This window comes from Panonychus citri, unplaced genomic scaffold (genome assembly GCF_014898815.1).
Source record: "Panonychus citri isolate SS breed McGregor unplaced genomic scaffold, ASM1489881v1 Contig00141, whole genome shotgun sequence".
NCBI lineage: Eukaryota > Metazoa > Arthropoda > Arachnida > Trombidiformes > Tetranychidae > Panonychus > Panonychus citri.
This window is the reverse complement of record NW_026515546.1, coordinates 4,671,702-4,695,771: the sequence shown is the minus strand read 5'-3', so window position 1 is coordinate 4,695,771 and position 24,070 is coordinate 4,671,702. Positions and strand designations below refer to the sequence as shown.

At 30.1% G+C, this 24,070-nt stretch overlaps 1 pseudogene; it reads right to left on the bottom strand.

Annotated features, from left to right (window-relative positions):
- Positions 1–6: 6 nt before the first annotated feature.
- Positions 7–21,937, bottom strand: LOC128395142 (suppressor of lurcher protein 1-like; annotated as a pseudogene).
- Between the last annotated feature and the right edge of the window lie 2,133 nt (positions 21,938–24,070).

The following is a 24,070-nucleotide window of genomic DNA, read 5'->3' as shown; positions in this document are numbered from 1 at the left end:
TCTAATTTTCAAAATCGCAATTAACTTGACCATTACAATTTGTTTCACTCCAATTGAAAATAAATCATTTAAATCAGTGAATCAATCGTGCCAATTTATTATCATAATTGTAATACCAATTTTATTATTAATCGAAACTGGATTAAGAGTAACAAATTAAACAATTTGATTATCTAAATATTAGCATTTGAAAGGAAATGATTATCACAGTTATCCAATTGAAATCTGTTGATAGAAAACAGAATTGTGATTAATTTGATTGTTGTTTAAATTGTTTGAAAAGTTTACCTTGTTTAAGTTTAATTGTTTCATTAGTTAATCTTCTTGGTCCAGAATTGTCTTCTAAGGTAAGAGATGGTAATGGAAGGTTAGTTAATTGTTGGGGAAAAGTTTATGATTTAAATTGATTACTTTTTATTTCTCTGAATGAATAGAAAGCCTTGAATCCAGTTCCATCAAATTTATCGTTTGATTTAAATACAACTCGAAAGCGATCATGATCAGAGATGATCGATTTAGGTTTTCGAAGGCCACAATGTCGAGGTAATTTACGATTGACCGAAAAATCATTTGAAAATTCAATATAATCGGAAGCCGATTCAGCAGAGCATCTAAATGGAATCAATTGATTGACGATTAATTGGTTCCATGGTGAGTATGATTTCATGATCGAGGTTTTACTTACGGTGGGACACCTTCAATATCGAAGTGGCTGAAATTAAGATGAACTTGCTCATTGGGTTTACCATGGAAAAAGTATTGACACTCAGTGTTCCGGGGATAGAAACCAGGGAAATTGGGTGAACTGATTGTTCCGTTGGGAGATAATGTTGAATTGAAGATAAAAGAGCAAACTGAAGATGAAAGGAATACATGATAATGTTCAATCCATGTTCATTTTTACAGGAATTTATATAATATCAAGAGTGATGAAGATGATAGGGAGAAAAGAATAAAAGAAAAAGAGATAAATAGATGAGGAAAAAGAGGAACAAGATGATAACATGATGCAATTATTTTCGCCTCTGAATTAGTTATCATTATCATCACTTTTATCATCATAACTGTCATGGAATCATTGTTATCATTTAACTGAAAATTTCAATTCTCAATCCATGAGTAAAAGATTGAGATAATAGTGAGTGAACTTTTTTTTCAACTTCTTTTCAAGAATTGTGAAAAAAAGTTACCTTCAAGTTTAACTTTCAAAGTTCAGTCTCAAGTTCATTTATCATGAAACAGATTGAAATTATTAATATATCAACAATTATCTGACTAATATTAATGTTTCTCCTTTCATTTATTGTTGTTTTCATTTCTTTCCCGTTTTCCATCAGATTTCATCATGATAATTTATGGCAGATTCTCAGAGTATCTCAGTTCATTTGGGTTTAGGTTTTCAGAAGAAACAATAGATTTCAAACTTATATCGTAATAGGACTCATGTTTGATAAATCTCTCATGTATCAAATTGTTGGCTTATTGGTAGCATACTATAGTCACATAAGATTTAAATCAATTGTGAGTTTTTTTTCTCATTTATTCATAATGATCATCATGAATTTTCACAGATAATAACAAAAAGTTTTGGAAAACTATGAATGTCACTTGCAAAGAGGGAAGAGCATTGGCTGGATAGAAATGAATGGATTCAAATTCACTCCCAGTGAGTTATCATTCTGGTGATAATATCATAACTTTAGTCTCTCTCTCTCTCTCTCTCTCTCTCTCTCTCTCTCTCTGGGTCTCTGTGTCTACATAAGATTTTGTTTCTTCTTATTTATCGAATCATCAGAAAAGTTCTAGTTCAATGGAGACTAAATTGAAATTTGATTCTAGTGTAACCATCATTTGGCATCACGCCTTGAATTTACTGATGAAGATGAAAAAGATGAAGGAAGTGAATATATGACTTGATATGATGATGATGATGGAGTTTAGATGATTTTCTTTCGCTTTTTCAAATTATTAGGGAGCGAGAAGGAAAGCAAAAAGAGATTGAAAAAGAGGAAAAGGAGAAAAAGGAAAAAGAAATGATGAAGATAAAAATGAAAATGATAATTGGAAGAAAAAATCTTGTTAATCTAACGCTAAAGTTTTAGATATTCTCACTTTATCATAGCACAAACAAACATGAGAAATTCAGTCTGTTTATCAGTTTACCTTTTGATAATAAAACTGCTCATTCAAGTTAATATTTTCTCCTGTTGTATTATTTTAATCATAACTTTCCGTTTAGGATAAAAGTTCTGATTCAGAAAAGTAACAGAATAGTTATAGCTTGAAATATACACTTCTAAATTGAGATAAACAGAAAGCAAGAATTGAATTGGTTATCCTCTTTATACAAAATCTGAACTAAAATCAGCAAATATTGTTACTCTCTTCATGAGGGTCAATCTTATTACTATTCAAATTTAAACTATCCAATATTGGAAATGCAAGTTTATTGAACCAGCATGATGACTCTGATCCAGAATAATTTGCGTCATAAAAGCTAATTTCATGATGGATTCAGTTTAATGAACACAATATAAAATGAAATGAAACATGAACGAAATTTTCATTTATCTTTTGACTTTTTTTATAATCCGCATCCTTGAATATGGGATGAAGTTTATCTCATGTCCGGTGATCTTGAAGAAACTAGTTGACTGGTCAATAGAACTTTTGTTTTTTTATATTTATATCATTCGATTGATAAGATTGATTGTTTTCTTATCAACAAGGACGATATAAATATATTCTTGTCTCATGGTATTTACATCATTTCAGATTCCAATCTGAGGAAAAACTTCTGATCCTATTAAATCAATCCCATTGTAAAGAGATATTAACTCAATAAACGATTACAAGTTGGATTGTAAAATGTGATCAAATTGTTTGACCATATGAATTGTAATCAAATCAAGCTGACCAGTAAATTTATTGTTCTTTTTTTTCCTCAGAATTCGAGTCAATTATTTGTGATCTCAATGAATCAAAACAAATTCACCATGAAAAACTCACAATAATCTGGAAAGAAAAACAATTCCTACAATCATGATGATGTTTTGATATTCATGTTCTGACCATTGAGTTTTATATTCAGTCGATAAATAATATTAGTTGATTGTTATGTTTCAATCTGTCCAATTGAATGATAATAATGATTATTGAACTTTGATAAATTATTCAACATTGAAATTTATCGGAAATTTGATTCATTTAGTGAAAAAGTTCATACCTTTACTCGTGTCTTGATTACCAGAATTGATTCCAAAATCTGTTACCAATGAAAACAAATGAACATAAAAAAAATTCATCATGAAAAACAATTTGAATGCTAAGGTTATCTTCATGTTATCAGAACTCAGATTTGATGTGTATGAATTATATCAGGTTAAAAATTATTGGAATGAAAAAACAATGATAATCATGATAGAAAACAAAAGATAATCAGATGAAAATTTTCCTCATCACTTTCAAGATATTATCATGAGAATATGCAAATGAGTTAACTATTAGATTTCCAATTAGTTTGGATGTTGATAAAATGTGAATCTGAATTTTCATCATCTCATAGTCATTTACGCTCATGATAATCATGGTGTTCATCATACCAGTAGAAATGCAAATCAAGTGAAGATCAATTAACTTTCTAAATCTTTGTGTAGTTAATGAGCAATATAAATTATTCTCGTGCTAATTATCATCAAATAGCAGAATGAATTTGAAGCTGATTAGTAGTTGTTAAGAAAAGTTGTGATTTAAAACTTATACTCGACAATAAACATTTCGAAATCATATCGATAAGAGAAGAAAATTTTTTCTATTTACTTGATTTTCCATCTCATTTCCTGTAACACTTGAGATGAGAAAAGTTTCAAATCTGAATGAATATTATCACAAGTATCATGAAACTCATCATGAAGAATGAAATTTTTTTCCCTCCACCCTGATGATGAGAATTGATAAACATTAAGACTCACTTGTTACAAATCGATAAGAGGCTTGGAAACCTTTTACTTTTTTCCTCTTCTCATAATGTCCACTTCGAAATTCAATCAACAAATTGGGTCCATTGGACATTAAATTGTTTGGCCTTTTGGAGCCGCAAAAATTATCAAGACTTTCCTTATTACCATTGATTGTTAATAGAACCATCAAAGTATCACTTGATTCACAACTAAATCAAATAAAGACAAAGAAGAGAAATAGATAAACAAAAAAAAAGTACAATTATTATCTACAAGTTGACCAATGGTCACTTTAACATGTACTAAACCTGATGATTGGTTTAACACTGGCCGATCCTTTAACCAGATCAAAGTCATTAAACATAATCTGGACTCGTTGTTTACCATGACCATTGAAATAATATTTACAACGGATTCCGGAAGGATATGGATCAGGATAATTGGGTGAATGAAATGATCCATTTAAGGTTAATCCACTGTTGAATATTTGATCACAACCTAAATCTAAATTAAAGATGATGAATGGCAAGAGAGAAATACAATTTAACATCATTAGAAGTTTTCAATCTTGATCCCGATTGATTAACAGCAGCAATTAAATCACTAATGATGAACCTCAATTACCACAAACATTTAACTAGCAGTTACATTGTTTTTCACTTGATAATCACTATCATTAAGTTTCAATATCTGGTTAATCTCTGATGTTAATTGTTACAGTTAATGATATTTACTGTTAGTTATGTAAATTACTTGATAATAATCAATGGAAGGCAATTGATTAGTTTAGTTTTAACCCAATCAGAGCTGTGATCAGCTTTGAATTTATTATCTACTCGAGATTTTCAGCTAAATTTGAATTGATTAGCCAAGAATTGATTTAATTCAGTTAATAATCAATCCTCCTACGTGCTTGATGTATTATTATAGCAGTAAAAGTTGATAATAATAATTCAACTTGGATGATAACAAATAAATCAAATTATATAACAAAAATGAGAAAGTAAAATTAAATAAACCATTACCAATGGAAAGAGGCAAAACTGGATTAATTTTGATTAGCTGATAATCAATTGGATTGAATTTGATAAATAGTAATGATGATCAACCATCATCATTGTAATTCACTTACTTTTTTCATAAAATTTTGTCTCATCTGAAGATAGTTTCGTTTCATCTGATGATTCTGATTGATTATTGATCAAGATAATTAAACATGAATGAAATGAGAAAAGAAAGAGAATCAAATTAATTAGAAATAAATTAAATGTCCCAGACATACTGATGAGATACAATTAAAGTGACATGAAGACATTGCATGATCAAATTTCACTGATCAAATACAAAATCATAATCATGATGATTAAATCTAATGTTTCATCATCAACAGATTATTATTATCATGATTATATCGCCATCATATTGTTCAGATTTTCATAGTTTACTTTGAGAAATCACTTGAAACTTGTTATCATTATTATTATTATCATGATAATAACATGAAGGCAAGCAAAAATGTGATGATAATAATCATTTTGATTAAGTGATGAAAAAATTGTTACCTTGGTTTGAATGTTGATCAATTTTATCTCGTTGTTTTTGATTAAAATGATTAAGGTGATTAGGTTGATGATTAGGTGAAGGTAGTGAAGTTAATGATGTTACTGGTAAAGGTGAAAAGTTATTACTATTATCATTACCATGAAGATGATTATGATGATGATGAGAATGCTGAGTTTGATTAAATGAATATAAAGCTTGAAAGCCTTTGGCTAATGGTGATAATGTTAAACTCGAGTGAAATATTATATGAAGATCAGGTCCTGATGAGATAATCTCAACAAACTTATCATTATTGCAAAGTTGGGCTATTAAAGGGCTATTCATATCCGGTCCATCATAAACCAATATGACATCGTATGTATCAAGGCAGCTAAAAAGATGACATTGGAGGAGGAAGAAGAAGATAAAAAAAGTGATGACGATGATGATGATGGAGAGAGAAAACAATATTTCATCATTAGACATCATAATTTGGTGACCATTAATGATGTAGACAGTTGGAGGAGGAGAAGAGGAAAAAAATCATTGGGATGATAAAAGATGATGATGACAATTAGTTATGCATTATTATGATTCGGAGTGATTTTTACCAATCCTCCTACAAGAGTTGACATGAAGATGATTTTTTTTTGCTTTGCAAGGACAAAAAGGTTAGTTCGGATGCAATGATGATTATTATTATCATGATGATGATAATTATTACCATCATTATGGTATCATTAAGATCACTGGAATTGATGACTAAAACTCATCAACTTTGTATTAGGATAATCACTTGGCTCAACTTGCTTATAAATTATATAAGTTTTGATGGGCATAATAAACAATAATGGTAATGATATAATTCAATAGTCTCATGTATTTATTTGTATTTGCATCTTAACTTAATCACAAATTATATGTGCAAATTGTTTCTCTTTTTTTTTGGTAATTGTACTAATCTTCCCATCTTCAATGGGTGCTAATCATTGAGTTAATGGTTCAATATGAAACTTGTAATAATAATGATCAGATGAGAATATCGTTTATGTTCAGAGGATTTTGATTTCTTTTTCGCCTCCATCTCGAGGTAAACATTTGAACGAAAATTATATTATTTCAAAAAATTTGTGGCACATTTTCACTCACCGGTGGACATGATAAAATTCACCTCCATGAGAGGATCATTTCATGTAAAATGGCCGTAAAGTTCATGTCTTTATTGAGCTTCTCTGGGAATTGATCTTGGTTATCTCGGCTTAATCACTGAATCTTAATCTTACAACTCATATGAAATGAGACTTAAAGGTTCATCGGATTTACTAAGATTATCTAATCATCACAAGCTTTTCCTGGTGAATAAATTTAATCAAAATATTGTCTATCAATCATTAGCTGATTATTAATCAATAAATTAGTGCCATCAATTTGATTGCTTACAATCAAATTGCCTAAAGGGTATTTCAAATTAAGTTATTTCCAATCTACTGAATTTTTTATTCAACTCAAAGAGATGCCTATTAATTGGATGATAATAATGAGGGTTGTTTGTTAATTTAATTCTAAACTCTTACCTTGAATCTATATTACCAAAGTTTATACTTTCGAAAACAATTTTCACCTTTTCGTTGTATTTACCCATAAAGTGATAGGCACAGTTTGATTTGGATGGATAACGATTCGGGTAATTGGGTGAGAAAAATTTTCCCACCGTTGGTGTTGCCTCCATGATATCAGAAGAGGATATACTTAGAAATTGATGATCACAGATAGATCCTGGAAGATGAGCACCATCAGTTTTGAATAATTTACTTTCAATGAAACGATAAGTACCAGAAAACCCATGGTTATGTCCACCGAATTGACCCAAACTGGTTGAATGAAACTGAAGTAACAACAGATAACCAAACGAATATTGTCGACGTTTCCAGTCATCTAATGAGTTTCCACATAAAATTACCTGAGAATCAACATTAGCATGTGATTCCAAGTCCTCGCGAGTTATGCTTGGATCTTCATCGGTTATCCTAGGATTTAATAAAACTCGAACATAGTCACTTTTCAGGCAGCTTTACAAAAAAAACAAGAGAAAGAAAAAAGCCGATAAAAGACCAGAATAATAACTGATAATAAATATACAGGGTGTTTTTTTTATCCACTACGGCTATTACACTGCATATCTCCAGAACTAAAAGTCATATGAATGTCAGACTTGACCAGAGGACTGAACAGAATTGAAGCGCTCGATTCTACGATTTTCAAGGTCATTGAGGTCATTTAACGAGGGTAGCGTTTAAAGGTCATTTTAAGGTCTTCGTGTAAAAGAGCAAATCAAATCACACCTCAAGTCTTATTTTGAAGTGTCTGTGATGAACGGATTAGAAGATAAACATGTTTCAATCTGAAAACACTTCAAGAGCCAAGTTTATAAGAAACTCTGTATCTCAGCTGCCTTTTGACGGAATATCATCAAACCTAAGGCTTAAATGTAACTTTTTGTGCTCTTTCACATGACGACCTTAAAATGACCTTTAAACGCTACCCTCGTTAAATGACCTCAATGACCTTGAAAATCGTAGGATCGAGCGCTTCAATTCTGTTCAGTCTTCTGGTCAAGTCTGACATTCATATGACTTTTAGTTCTGGAGAAATGCAGTGTAATAGCCGTAGTGGATTAAGAAACGCCCTGTATCTATAGAATTTTATCATAATTTGATATATCAATAAGTCAACTTCGTTATCCAACCAATGAAACTCATCTGTGAAACAGGAAAGTTCATGTGCCTCGTATGAGATTATTGGACAATATGATCAATCCTTGTTTATTTTTTACTATTAAAATAATTTCTAGTTACCGCATAAAGTATCTAAAGTTCTTACAAAATTAAAATGAGAAAAGATTAGCATGTAATGAATGGATAACATAATGATCATGAAAACGCTGGGGTTATTAAAAATGCAATGAAAACGAGAAATTTTCTTTTTAAATTTTGTATATAGAAAAAAGATGAAAGGTTTACTGCGATCAAAGTTCCTCGATTTTACCATTGAGACTAATTCTAACCTAAACCTTCACAAAACTGGATTTTGTCAAATAATCAATTAGATAATTGAAGAGGCCAATCAAAACCCAAATTTAGAATTCCAACACAAGATATTACAAAAAGATATGTAACAAATTTAACTGTTGACAATTGTTAGCATTTTCTTAGTCCACCTCTCAAATGAAAAGTCTTGAAAATCAGTGATTGGTTATTTTGACCGAAATAGTATTCCGAATAAGAAATCAAAAACTTTCAGTAAAATTACTAATGTGTGAAAAACACAGCCTGTCTATCCAAACTTCTTGATCTCTGAATCAATTTAAAATAGATAAATAATAATAAATAAAGTAAATTGGCCTTGATAACTGTAAAATAAGTAGTATTACTATTTTACTATATAAAATTAATTCATGATAGTAGTATAAAAGTGGCCGCTCTGATATCACCAGCGCTTATGGTATCAATATATAACACATATGTATGAGCAATAAACGTTAATTAATTGTTTGTATATTGATTTGTATCAATTTACACTACTTTGTTAATAAATAATTAACATTTCTACCGTTTGACACCACTGTGGAAGGTAGCTCCCTCAATCAATCCCTAATTGTGACCTCAAAGTTAGACTATATTTCCACTTCATTAGTTGTTAACTATGCCTCTTATTCACTTGCCACTGAAAGAAAACAACATGCTTTCCGTCAAATTTGAATCACCTTCATCACTTTCATCAGTGTTCTCACCACTTCCACCTTCCCAGCAGCCTCCACCACCATTAAAACCATTGAGAGTTATCCCACAGTGTTGTTCAGAGAATTGCTGTTCAAAGTGTTGTAGTGTTTCAGCACTTGTTGAAAACATGCAGCGCTAAATGTAAGATCAATTTTATGCAATTTCTATAAGTTTAATAAACGCCTTCGAAATCCCACAGAAAAACTTTTCATTTACTTAAATTTATTGCTTTTTATTTTTTGAAATTATTGCGCGCGATTGTGTGTTTGTGTAACTATAATTTTCAATATGGTCGCACGATAAAATAAACGTGATTCTCTTAATAGAGAATGAAAAGACTGAATTGACAAACTCATGATTAGATAAAAAGAAAGAGAAATAAATCTAATTTGTCAGTTCAACAACACTCATCATGAGTCAACATTTAAAAGTGAAAAACTAGACGTTGTCGACTCATTTAACCACTTAATATTACGTACAGTAATTGCGTTAATTCTTCGAACATCTTTTCTTCTCTAGTAAGCTTTAGTAAAAACCCTATGGCTCAAGTCTCTATGGGACAAATTAGAAGTGTCAGTGCGAGTAGACCTGAAAATGACCAAAACCCACGACCACCCATTAACCACAGAAGCTAGCTTCTGGACTATTAATTGATCTTAGAAAAAAATTTCAGAGAAAAATGTCGATAAATGGCTTTTTTATGGACAAAAGTTCGAACTCGAAAGTTAAATTCCCATACAAATCAATGTTAATTTAATTTTCTAATTATTTCGTTAATTATTCGACCAATTTATCTGAATTTCGGCCTGAATATGATCAATATAAACTAATTGAATTATAAGAAAAAAGATCGAATCAATTCAGCGAAGAATTACCTCGATTCAGGCCAAATTCCTAAACTAATTGAATATCATTTTCAATAAAATAAACTTCGAAATTTAATAATTAAATGGCCTTTAGTGCTGAGAATTTTATATTCGGCATATGCATAGGCCATGTTACTGGAAATAAAAATATAAAATTTCATAAATTTATCTCAACTCTCAAGAGAATTAGACCCAAAAGAAGACGATTCCTAAACTAAGTGAATGGACTGTATTAGCTGATAAATTTACTGCTATCACATCCAATGAATTTACTGAATATTTGGACCGAATGAAAATTAAAAATAATTTCATTCCTAAATCATCACCACAATGTAACGGACTTTGTGAACGTGTTGGTAACACACTCATCGATCTAATAAGGATCAAAATGATCTCAAATAATTACCGATATGGATGGGTAAAGTATTTGCAACGTACTATCTTCGAGTACAATCATACTCCTCATGCTGTTACTCAGTTTACTCCTCAGTTTAAATTTTATTTATTTGATGGAAGTAAACCTGAGAATTGTGCTGATATTCAATTCCCCGAATTAGCTGAAGCCCGTTCCCAAGCTTTCCAAAATTCAATCGAGAATCATAAAACAAATGCTGAGATTTATAATCGCAAACATGATGATTATAAATTTGCTGAAAACGAAATGGTTTATATCAAAAATCGAGCTGGGATCAATAAAAGGAAATTGGATCAAAATAGCTGTGGATCTTTCAGAATTATCAGGAAAATTGCTACCAACATTTATGATATCGCTATTTCAGAATCACCATTTCAATCTGAACAAATTAATTCCAAACATTTGATGCCGATATCCAGAAACATCACCTGAATAATCATTCGAATCCCCTTCGTTTAATCATGAGGGTGGGGGCGTAATGTAAATGATGTTTTAGAGAGTGAAAACAAAAAGGATTTTTAAATTCTCTTTCTCTTGTTTTCTTTTCCTCTTTCTTTTTCTTTCTTTTTGGTTTAATTTCTCTCTCTATCAACCTACAATTAATTAACTAATTGCTACCAAATATTTATTGTTATTGTTGCTGTTAGGTTTGTTAACAAAATTGATTTTTGTTAATCAACATTAATTGTTGATGATGATGATGATTTAATTGGCGACAATCAACAACAAGTCTGTTGGTCATTAGCTAATGATGGTGATGGTTGATGTTGATGATTAAATTAATTTGTTTAATTTATAATTAATAAAGATTAAATTGTTTGTTGATAACTCTGGCTTTTCGAGAGATATTATCTTCAAATGATATGTTATTGAGTTATCAGGGTGCTCTTTACTCTGCTTACGATGATCTTTTCTTGATTAACGGTGAAGTTAAGTTGAAGGTCAGTGATGATCTGATTTTGGCAAGGCCTTATTATTGTTTTTTCAATTGTGTTTTTCTTGAGATCAAATCCGAGTATCTGGATCTGGATCACGAGATATCAAAAGACGGAAGTAAAAGATTTGTTTTGAGATGGTGAATTTACTCCATCTATCGATCTTTTCTTAATTTATTTAAGTTTGAAAAGATTTTCACCTTATTAATCAATTTATAGTTATCAACTTATCTTGTTCTTGTTTTGGCCTTTTTTTGTCAAATCTGAGTTATTTGGGCCTTTTTAACTTTGTTTGTGTTGTTTGTCTACATTTAACCATGTCATCAATTAATAATTTTTCATTGAAAATTAATTTCGGTTACTTCAGTTCATATAAATATTGGAAAATGGTGTTCGATCCAAGTCTTACTCTTTTGGAAATTGTAAATAAATTACTCTTGTTAAAGGATTTTTTGCCGTCAGTGAATTAACCAAGATTTACTCGGATGACACAATTGGTGTTAATCCAAAGAGTAGAGAGAAAGAGACAGCACATGCAAGAAAAACTATCAGGCAACATTTTTTGGTGTAGAGCCACTAGTAGATTTGAAAAGAAAGAGAAACATAGTAAACTCAATGCAGAACTCAAATCTAATTGTTTTTAATGATTTTAACAATTTTTATAAATTAATTAAGTTGATTCTTAATGGTTTTATGCTCATCGTCCACAATTTAAGGACACAGATCGGTTAATTGTTACTCGAGTTTTGGACAATAAAGTTATTTAAAATTGAATTGTCGAATATTGTTAGACCAATCACACACGTTCAATGCCCATCGACTATTTCTTTATAAACCTAACCTAAGGGTAAAGTTAGATCACTTCTCTTACGACTCTTGAGTTTAACTTTATCCTTAGGTCATACATTGTACCCTTAACAATAAACCACTTTTTACATTTACAACCCCATTGAGTTCGTTGGGTTAGTTTACCCTTCAACCTTTATTTTTACGATCGGTAACAATAATCAGCCCGAAAGTCTTAAACGCACTTTTCTAGGAAATATCTGTTTCGTTTATGATTTAATTCAACTTAATCGAATTAATTAGGGAATTTTTAAACAAATCTTATAAATCAGACCTTTAAGATCACTTCAAATCAGAGCTAATATGTTCCGTTCAATTGATATATTATCTCAGTATAAATGTAGTGTATACTTAAGAATGAACAAAAGTAAATAAAACCACACATAACTTATGAAATTCGAGCAAACGCCTATTGTAGAACTTATTAAGACTCAATTAATTTATAAAAATTGTTAAAATCATTAAAAACAATTAGATTTGAGTTCTGCATTGAGTTTACTATGTTTCTCTTTCTTTTCTCTCTTTCTTTTCAAATCTACTAGTGGCTCTACCTCGCGACACCAAAAAAAATGTTGCCTGATAGTTTTGCCTTCCTGTGCTCTCTCTTGGTTTTTACTCTTTGTGTTAATCTTTATTCAGCAAATGCTGGCTAAGTGGTTCAATTGTTACGAGCTTCTGATGGAGTCTTAAATATAATAGAGATATCGTATTCTCAGCACGAGGTTTGTTTTTTTAAGCCTCCCACCGTGAAAATCCCGACTGATTTTCTGAATCATCTAAGTTCATCAATTGGTTTTCCTGCTCGAAGTTTCAATTCGACTTATCACGCTCAAGGAGAATTGGTATTGATTAATTGTAGTGCCGCTGTCTATCGTCAGCTTCATCAAGCAAGTGCGTTGAAATTATTTTTCCTTTTATTCTTAAATATAGTTAATTTTATTTATTTGATGTAATTTTTCTTAGAAATGACTGTAACATACCATAGATCTTTCATTTACTTGTTCGATAACATTCAGTGTAATTATTGCAAATTAAGATATCGAGGAGTTGAACATAATTGTGCACGAACTTATGTGTGTCACTTGCGGGAATCCTTACCACAATTTGAGATGTTCGAGGCCACCAAGCTGTGTTCAATGCGGCGGTGATCATGAGGTGAGTAGTCGCAAATGTCCAGAATTATTAAATATTGTGAGGGAAGGATTAGCAGCTTATTGGTTAGGCCTTAAGGATGTTTACCTTCATTGTGCAAATTAATTTGATGTAAGTTTAAATTTATTTTAACAAACTGATTCTAATTCATGTTCTTGCTTGATTTTCAGGTAATTTTCATACCGATTCTAATTCTTTTTTGGCTAATCTTAAGTCCGAATTCATTGTGAATTAACACTTTGTTTTGTTAATTGTTTAATAAAAAGAAGTAAATCATTAAATATCTAAGTGTAATTGTGTTTACTCTGAGTTATGTTGAATAATTTGTTTTGTCTATTGTCTCGTTTATTTAAAATCTTTTTAGTTTCAATTTGAAAAGGATTAAAAGATTAAATTAGTCAAAGTACAAGATCTGATTTATTTTCAAAAGTTTCTTTTTATTCTCTTCTCTATTCTCTTTCTTTTTTAATTGGACAATTTTGATTTTATAACAAAGAGTAATCTTAATTTTTCTATTAAATTGTAGATTTTAATTAAATGTATGTAAAGTTAATTGTTAGTTGAAAATTAATCATTTGTAGACGTTAAGATCTGGAATGGTAACAAAAAAATTTTCTTCAATACTTAATTGATCAACGGTCGTTCTTGTTAAATTGATCGGTTTGACAATTTTAAAGTTGTAATCATAAGTGTTGCTTGTCAAGATATGAAGAGTGTTAAACTGATGATGATAGTTATCCAAATCAATTAGCATTAGAATCTGCCACTTGTCATCATAGATCCTTATGCATAAATCGAAGGTGTTAAAGTTCGGTAATTTATCAGATGAGCCTTCCATTAGAATAAAGATTTGTTGGTTAACCAAATTAAAAAGTGTTTTTTCACAAAAGGAAGATCATTTTAAACAATTTCACTTTTTTTAAAAAGAAAAAATTTACTCTTACGTCTCTGGTTGAGACGAGTAGTTGCCAATTATTTTATTTTCTAACACTAGCTTTTACAGGAAAATACTTATAGTGTGTAACAAAACGGGTCTTGTAACCAGTTTTCTTTGTTTAACCATGTGCCACTGCTCACGTGGTACCGGGTTGATCTGATTGGATAATTTTGATGGAGATCAAGAAGATGATGGAGACAATTTTCTCTTTTAACATCAATAAGATGGCCAATTTTGCGTCAACTTTCTTATAATATGTTCCAAATTTAATATTGTTCAAATAACTAAAAATTAAGTAATTTACTTACAAGAGAAGTCCATGAACTGATCAGTCGATATTGACTCAACCACTAATGTAATCGATAAAGCACTTCTCAAAATCAATAAAAATCATGATTTAGCCGCTCACTTTTCCGTTTCGGGTTTTAGTTGGGAATTGAAACTCTGGTGACTTTTACGTTTTCGGTTCTTTTAATTATTATTTCAGCATTTATTTTTTATGAAAACTTTTTTTAAGATCCCTAACACCAGTATTAGACCATAATCAGGTCAACTTTTACAAAGAAACGGTAGAATCGCGAATGAAATATTAAATTAACAAAATGCGAGATCATTTCATTAAGGTTTAATTTGAAAATATGGAATATTTGCTAAAAAAGAGTTACCAAATAAAAAGTTAGAACATTCTCTCCATTTTCTACAAATAAACTTGAGACTAAAAAATCTCAACTTTCGCCGTGTCAGTACTGGTTGATATGAGTCAAATTTTTACTTTATGGTTTTATCGTCCATTTTTGTAAAAAATGACATGATACATACGATATTATTTGGATCGAACTTGTCAAACCAAATACAATCGTAATAATCGGTTAAATTCCTGAACGAAAACTTAGATAACGGTAATGAAGGTTAAAAAACTTTGTATTTAGCTGTTAAATATAAAATGAATGATGTTTTTCCTGTATTGGGCTCACCATAAATATATAATTTTTTTTGAGATGATGGATATGAGTAACAAACCAATTATAAAAAGTACAAGCACAACCTATCCAATCGTGAGAGCCTTTTCGTAACACAAGTTTTAAATAATTCGTATTTTATGGTTTTTGTTCACAAAAACCGCGTGAAAATCTGTACTTGGACCAATTGTTAATTACAAAAGGATCTCTTAATGAAAATTTATTGTTAACGGAAATAGACCAATCTGAAACCATTTTAGAGAAACTAAAATATGATGATTGTATATTTTTATGTATACCGTTTGAATCACATTTAGAAGCGTACTTCACAAAGTTTTGTAACGATGATTTTGTGCCGAATTGAGATGAACCGATAATCCGAATATATCTGATAACTGACTTTGTAAATTTGTCGGATTAAGATAAACACGATGTAATCGAGCTTTTTCCATGTACTTTTTCGCTCTGATTTTGCCCACTTCAACTCTATTGTAATAAATATGTAGTAGTCTATTCGAACATAACCACCTAATTGTTACGTATATTACTGATAGGTGTTTATTCTTGTTTCCAATCGACTGTGGACATGGTAACTTGATTCTTTGAATGTGTTGAAATCGCATCTTAGTTGACCAGGTGAGTAGATCCTTTAAGGTTTCCTCCATCGTTGATTCCCTTGGTGACTAGATTTTAACGGTTAAAGATTTTTTTGTTTAGTTTGAGATGATAGATTTTATTATTGAATTTGTTTTTTGTTTGTTAATTTTTTATTTCGTTACAAAGAGATAAAGAATATCATAAACATAAAAGGTTAGAGTAAATGTTTTTTTCTTAATTTGAAGTAATCACCCTTTAATATTGTTTAGATATGGACATCAAAGATTAAATGTTTATTGATAATAGTTGACAGGAGGAAGATGTTAATTTGTTTACTTGATTTTCGTTATAAGATTACGATCAAAGGATTGAATAGGAACATGAAAATAATGATTGATAATATGAGACAAAAAGAACTTGTCATAAGTCTACATATTGAATGAGTAATAATCTGATGAGGATGAGTTTCATAATAGAAAGATGATAATCTGATGATGCAATATAAAGATAAATACAAGTTTATAGAATATAAATTATCTTCCAAAAAAGATCCATAATGAGAAAAAGCGAAATGTTTCAAGTAAAGAAGCAGAAAAAAAATGCTAAGAAAAAACAAATCAAGACACAGGGAATTTACTTGAAGATGATAATGATGATGATTGGTGGGGCTGTGATGTTAATGATGAAGCTGAAAGACAGAGAAAAGACTAGACTAGAATATTGATTCACTTGTAAGATAAAGATAAGAAAATATTGCTACGAATAAGCTCAGAATCCTTATGAGATTTCATGACATATCTGCAGATTCTTTACTCCCTTTTACTTTTAATATAACCTTAATGTAAGGTTCTAATTGTGATTCAATGAGAGAGAAATTTTTTCTTCTCATTCCGATAAGAACTCTTTACTAATAGCCCTTGAAATCATTCTTATCGATATACTGATTAGAGAAGTTTTGATAATAAAGATAATGACGATCAACTTGACCATTGGGATGTTATAAGAGGTCAATGGTGTTGAGACCCTTAATGGATATCATAGAAATTGGAACATAAAGTATTAATAAGTCAAGTTATTAATTTGATGAAATTTTGATTGGCAGATAATCAGAAGGGATTAAGAGCATTAAATTAACAGAATGATCAACTCATTGGTAATGAAATAAGCTAAAAGCTCTGAGTCAATTAACAGAACGTTACATCACTTGACTAATCATTAAATTGTTTTAATAGTTAGTCTCTTATTGGTACAAAAATCTTCATAATTTCAATAACAAACTTATCAAATCTGAGGAAGTATAATAATTATAGTTAAAACTATTCCAAAGATTAATGAGATTACCATGCTGATGAATGTTTAAAAACAAGTTGAAGAAAATCGTAAGTAAGAAAAAGATGATGTCTTGGATAACATGTTTATCTAGATTGTTGTTGAATTTGATAATCTCATTCATGGGGAAAATGCTCAAACTGAATTGATGTCATCATGAATAAAATGTTGAATCTTGTTAAATGTTCATTGCCTGATCTTATTGAAATCCTATTATAATTTTTTAATAGAAAAACATTTAATATATTCACTTGTTATTTTGTATCTTTTACAGTAAATCATTTGTATATTAACATGAATATCTCATGATGTTTCATCTCAGTTTTCAGTCTGATTTTTTGTTACAAATTCCTTTCCTTCATCATGAATTAACATTTGAAGTTTCAATGTTCTTTATTCATTTACTCACAGAAAGATATCCAAGTATCTCCATTGAAAAAGTAATATAAAGTTAATCCATGTTAATGGGACCATGATGAGAGCCTTAGTCTTACCATTATTAACTTTGTTCAATTTCAATTGAACTTGAGGTCAATCATGAGAAGAAGTGACCTTTCATTCATTTGATTTCTTTTTCTCTTTTATACCAATGATTGATACTTTTTTTTATCTTCATTTGAGTAGCTTAAATTTCATATGAAATATAATCGCCATTTCTAACAATTTGCTTAGAATGTTGATTTTTTTTTCTTCGCCATTCTTTCCCATGTTTTATTTCAATTTCACTCTGAGTTGATTTCTTATTTCAACACTTACGAGCAGTTATTCACATCAATGGGTAAACAAGCTTACTTCAATTTGACTTTTTCCATCCTCATCCCTTCAAAGATTACCTTCAGTCATCACCACCAATTCCTCCTCCGACTCCTCTCTTACCCTCCCCACCTCAATTTCATTTTAGCTAAGTTGCCAAAGTGGATATTAAATAAGACATTTGAAACACAAGAGGAGGGAAACCAAAGAAGAAAACAACAGAGAAAAATCAAAGTAAACACTTTATTGATTTATATTGTGTCTCTTTGAACTGTTCAGTTAACTGATTACCACCACCACCCATTGTTATCCATCTGAGAATTGGAACAATTTCAAAGAATCAGAATTTATAACCTTTATATCTGCTTTTACGTTAGATTGCTCTTCATTTTTACCTTGACTTTCAATGAATTTGTTATAATCTCCAAATAGTTTTCATGCTAATCTTAGAACACATCTTAACCCGTTAATAGTAAATCTACTAATCGAAACTGACAACTTTGGGTGCGAACAATTTTTCTTCTGGAAATGTAACTCACCATCATTAGAATAGACAATTTTCAATAATTTGTAGACAATCAAAAAAACTGATTGATCAATTGATAACAATCAATGATCACAATTGAATCTTTAGTATTTTCGTGCTAAAAGTAAAGTGATTGCAAATAGCTTTAAGCTCAATGATCCAATAAGTTGACTGTAAATTGTTCAAGTTTCATTAGAGAAAATTAAATGAACCATTTTGTTCAGATAGAAGTTCAATATAAGCTCAGCGTTACCATGAAAATGAGATATGAAAAGAAAAGCATTTTCTTTTTCTCATTTGGTCATAATTACTTTTCTTTGATTTCACATCAAATTATTGGGAGTTTTTTTGCTGTTTTACAAAGGATATTGTCTATATCTTAATATTAATAGCACTGATAATAACAATTGATTAAAATCTTATCGTAAATTATGATTACAATTACTTACTCTGGCGATGTTGGTGAAGCATAAACATCAAACGAATCAAATGAAATCTCAATCAACTGTCCTGGTTTGCCGATGAAAATATATAATAAACAATCAATTCCAGGATCATAAGGCTTTGGCCAATCGGGACTGGTAAAGATACCTTGGTCAGTTGATGTGTGGGTCGCTGTAAATTTGACACATTTACAATCTAATGGTCAGTGGTGGTCAATGGAAACAGATAGAAACATATAAACGAAATATTAACAAAAATGAGTTGAAATCTTAAATTGTCAGCAATCGCAATCCTTTCAGGGTAAACTAATTAACCGAATATTAGTTTAATTCAGTTGATATTATATGTATTGGCTATTTAGTGATTCTCTTGGTGATTTATTCACGATCAAGTCTTGATTTGGTAAAGTGATTACTCGTTACCCTCAGAACTTAATGGTTATGATAACACTGATTCCAATTAGAATTAGATTGCAATATAATGATTTTTGGTAGTTTGTCTTTGAACTAATTCATTTATTTGATTTTGATGGTACAATTTTATCAGAACTTTTTTCATCTTTTCCTTTGTTAGTTTATTAATATTTACCTCCCAGAGTTAATGCAATCCAATAATCTTTGACTTTCAGTGTTTCTGATACATTGAAATGATTTGCATGATATAACCCGTAATCTGTTTGAGATGAGGATGTAAGAAGATGATGAAGATGAGAGAAAGAGAGTGAGATATTACAACAGGGAGGGGAAAGACAAGGAATAAGAGAAAGGAAAAGAGGGTAAAAAATAAAAGATGAAAAAAATACTGAGACAAGTTGAGAGGAAGAGGAAAATGATGATGATGATGATGATGGAAAGATGAAGAAAAAAAGTGAGATGATATAACTTTAGAAGGATGAATATAAGAAGTTGTCATTAAATATCTACATAAATGGGTTTCCTTGAGAAGGGGGAGAGGGAAAAGTTCTGTGGGTGGTGCAGGAAGAGGAAGTTGATTATTATCATGATACTAAAGATGAAAAGTTTAAGTCACCATCTTGGCTTCATCTATTATCATGGTGAATATCAATGAATATTTTTACATCTTTGCTGATCAAAAAAAAAGAGAAAATTTTATCCTTCCAATACTAAAGTTGATAGTTGTGTTTCATGAGGCTCATTGTTTTTCATGGTGACATCTTGATTCTTTCAAGGAACAAGAAAAGGAAATCAACCTTCAACTAATTATTTTGATTCCAAAGTTATCATGATTTCAATACGTGAGTCTTTTCATGATGATGATGATGAAAGAGGAAGACAAGTAAAGTTTGATGATAAGTTTTTTTTTCCTTTGCCTCATCTTTATCAACCATTTCACCCAAAGATACAACATATCATGATGATAATCATGACGATGATGATGATGATGATAAATTGTTGACTTTGAGTTTAGTAAATGTAATATCATTTACTTATTATTAAATTAATCATGTTATTAATTCTGTTGATTATCATGAGTTTCTGGTCTCGGATAATAAATGGATTTGTGTGTGTGTAAACAACTATTATTAGACAAATTAAACAATCAGATGAATCATGAAAATTTTGTCATATTGAAATAATGATTGTGATTAATAAAATTAATACCAATTGAGTTTATCTGATACTTTCATGATGATCATCTGTTAAATGATTAACTTGAATCAAATGATGATGAGGATGAAACCAAACATTAACATTAATGTAAACGAGAAAGTCAAATGAGTTGGATAATATTTAAAAAATACTCAACATTTGTAAAATGATTTTGTTTCAAACCCTGAAACTGAATTAATGATCATGATCACTAAATGATTGTGGTAAAATACACTAATGGGAATATGATTTAGTGTTTAGTTAAATCGTTTTGAATAGAATGTATGAAAATTCAAGATATTCCAGTTGATTGCTTTTTTCTAACAGGCAAAATTAACCTCCCAAGTTCTGAATATGAATAATAATACCACTGAACTTTAGATGAACATAAGGTTCATGATGTAAGAAAATCAGAACTTTTTCTCCCTCGATTCTTTACTTTTATAAGAAAAAAGTTGTTAAGTGATCATGATGCTCATCGTTATGTTCAAAATGATTAAATTCATTGAGTGTTTTTTTCTTGCATTTACTCAATAAAAAAATACTAATCTGATTAACTCAATCACTCATTGGATAGACAACAATTTATCAAACAATCTTATATGCTGATTCAAACAAAAGAAAGTCGAATTATCATAACTAGTGATATTCAAATTTTCTTACTTAACAGGTCGATTTATTGATTGTTTTTTTCAATAAAAAGCAAAAATCGACAAGATAGCCAAATACATTGATTTCTCACAAACTACTTAAAATTTTTAAAGATACTCGTTTAAGAGTTGTCACCAGCTCTTGATAAATTCTAGCCATGTGGTGAGCCTGAAGAGTCACACTTTTTAAAATGTATTCACAAAAAATCCGATAGGTCTTAGAAAATTATGTAGAAAAAATTTCAGGTAAAAATAATCGATCTAAAAAGATATGGGACTTTACTTTTTGAATCGAAGTTGAAAGACGTTGTAAAAATGAATAATATCTCATATTAATCGTGAAACAATTTTTTCATGGTAAAATTGAGATCCCCATGAAGATTGGATTAGTTAATATTCATGGATTCATTTACTTACTTGGATAAGGTTGAATCAATGGTGGTATAAAAAGTAGTATAAGAATGAAAAGTATGAAGATGATGATTTAGAATTTGTTGTCAGTGGTGATGATGATGAGGATGAAGATGAAGATGAAGATGAAGATGATACTTTACTTGGATGTAACAAGAAATGAGGTAAATATTTGACCGAATCTTTGATCGATCAAATGTTGAAACATTGATTCCTTTACGTAGCATTAATTTACTCATCAAATAGAAAATGGAAACCGATAATAAATCAGAAGATGAAGATGCTTGTCAATTTTGGGTGACGATGATGATGATGATGATTATGATGATAGATCACATCATCATCACCATTGCATCAAAAGCATTGGTTGTAAAAGATGATAGAAAAGTCACCTTGGCATTTTTTGAGAAAACAATCCATGTACCTCAAGTTTTAAGTGAAAATGATGAGAATGACGAAAATGAATATATCCTTTATTTGAGCACATTAACGTGATGAAAAGTTTCACTTGTGGTTTACAGGGAGTGAAATGTTATTATAATGAGTAAAACTCGTCCTCATGATAATTTTCACCATGAAAATAAAACTTAAAGGTAAATGAGAAGGAGATAAAAATTCTTATACAAAAAAAATGTACGAGAATTGGCTTGGAATTGATTCTGAGGGATTCTGAAGAGTGAAAGTGTTTGAATTGAGGGAGATATGATTTTATACTTAAGAGCATGCGATTCAATGGGAAGATAAAAGATGAAGATGATGAAAATGAGGATGATGATATGAAGACTAGAAAAAGGTCAAATCCTATACACAGAGAAAACAAATAGACTGGGAGTTAAGATATTAATCGTAATCAGAGGATTATTGTTGTAAATCTGATAACTTGTTAATTGCTCGGTCAGTTTATCTTTCATTAAACTGTGATAATAAAAAGATTATCTATTTATTATTGTTGAGCGAAATTCAGTTCCCAATGGTCTGTGTTTTCACCGCACTTTCGGATTGATTGGAATTGGTCATTCGGTTCTATTGTTTTTTTTTCTTTCTTCTCTTATTCGATTTTAGGATATCGTAATGGTCAAGAATAAAGGTCACTGGTAATAGAGAGAAAATGAAAAGTAGCCAAGGGAGATATGAGAATTACTAATAGTGTTTCATTGAGAAAAAGACATTGATTGAACATGTTCACTTCGAGTTAAATGTATTCCTTTTGGGTTTGTTATTCGAGTTTCAAGTGAACATTTCGCTAAAGTGATCACTTATTCGCGGATATTTTGATTCTTTACTTTAATTCTTATTCTATGCTACTACACTTTTCCAATTCTCTTTACGATATTTTCCGGAGAACTACTCTCTATTTCTCTTCTTTGCATAAATGGCGAATAAATTTAGGTAAAGAATCCTTAAGTCTCGAGAGAATGAGCATCTCACTCTCATGCTGAATATTTATCGTCAAATGTTAACATGTACCTCGAGTGAAGGTAATGAACTTTCATTCTGTAAACAGGAGACAAAATGATACTCGAATGTTCAAACCAGATCGGCAACATTTTGATCAATTTAAAGTCTCGAAATGAAAAATGTATACAAACCATAGCTTAATAATCTCATAGTAAAAATGATTCAGTCAATATTCATGAAGATTATTCAACATCGGAAATTATATTTTCAGTCCAGATGATAAAAAAAACTCCAATATTTACATATCAGCGATTTCGTTACAGATCAGTAAAAAGTTACACATATAATTTTCCTTATTCTGTAAACTTATTGATTGGTTGGAAAGTTAATTTCAATCACGTAGTGAATTTAATCACAATTGATGATGAGAACGTTAATTTGATGATATGTTTGATTCCAAGTAATTTAAACTTATTATATATAACATCCTCATCTTTTGCTTTGATAATATGTTAGTTTCAGGCTATAAAATTATTTCCAAGTAAAGATTAATGTTAACCATGAAATTGACTCAAGCATCAATGGTCAATCAAAATAAATAGCTGACCATTAGAAAGGTATCTTGACCATGTAAACTTTTCCCTCTTTCTGTCCATCCACTAAGACTTTATTACTTTCTTATGTTTCTTTTTTTTTGTCTCTCAAACTTTCAAAACGGATTTTGATACATTCGTTATTCAACAAATATCTGAATTGAGTATCGATTACAGTTCATGGTTGTGATTCATATTATAAAAGGAAGGGGGAAAAGAGGTTTCGATTGATACAATTGAATAGAAATTGAAAGTTACATTAAAAGTTTCCACTGGAGAAGAAGAAAAAAAAAGGTTTCAAGTGGACATTGGCTATTTGTTATCCCGAAGAGAGCAAAGATAATGACAAGAGAGATAAATATCCATGTA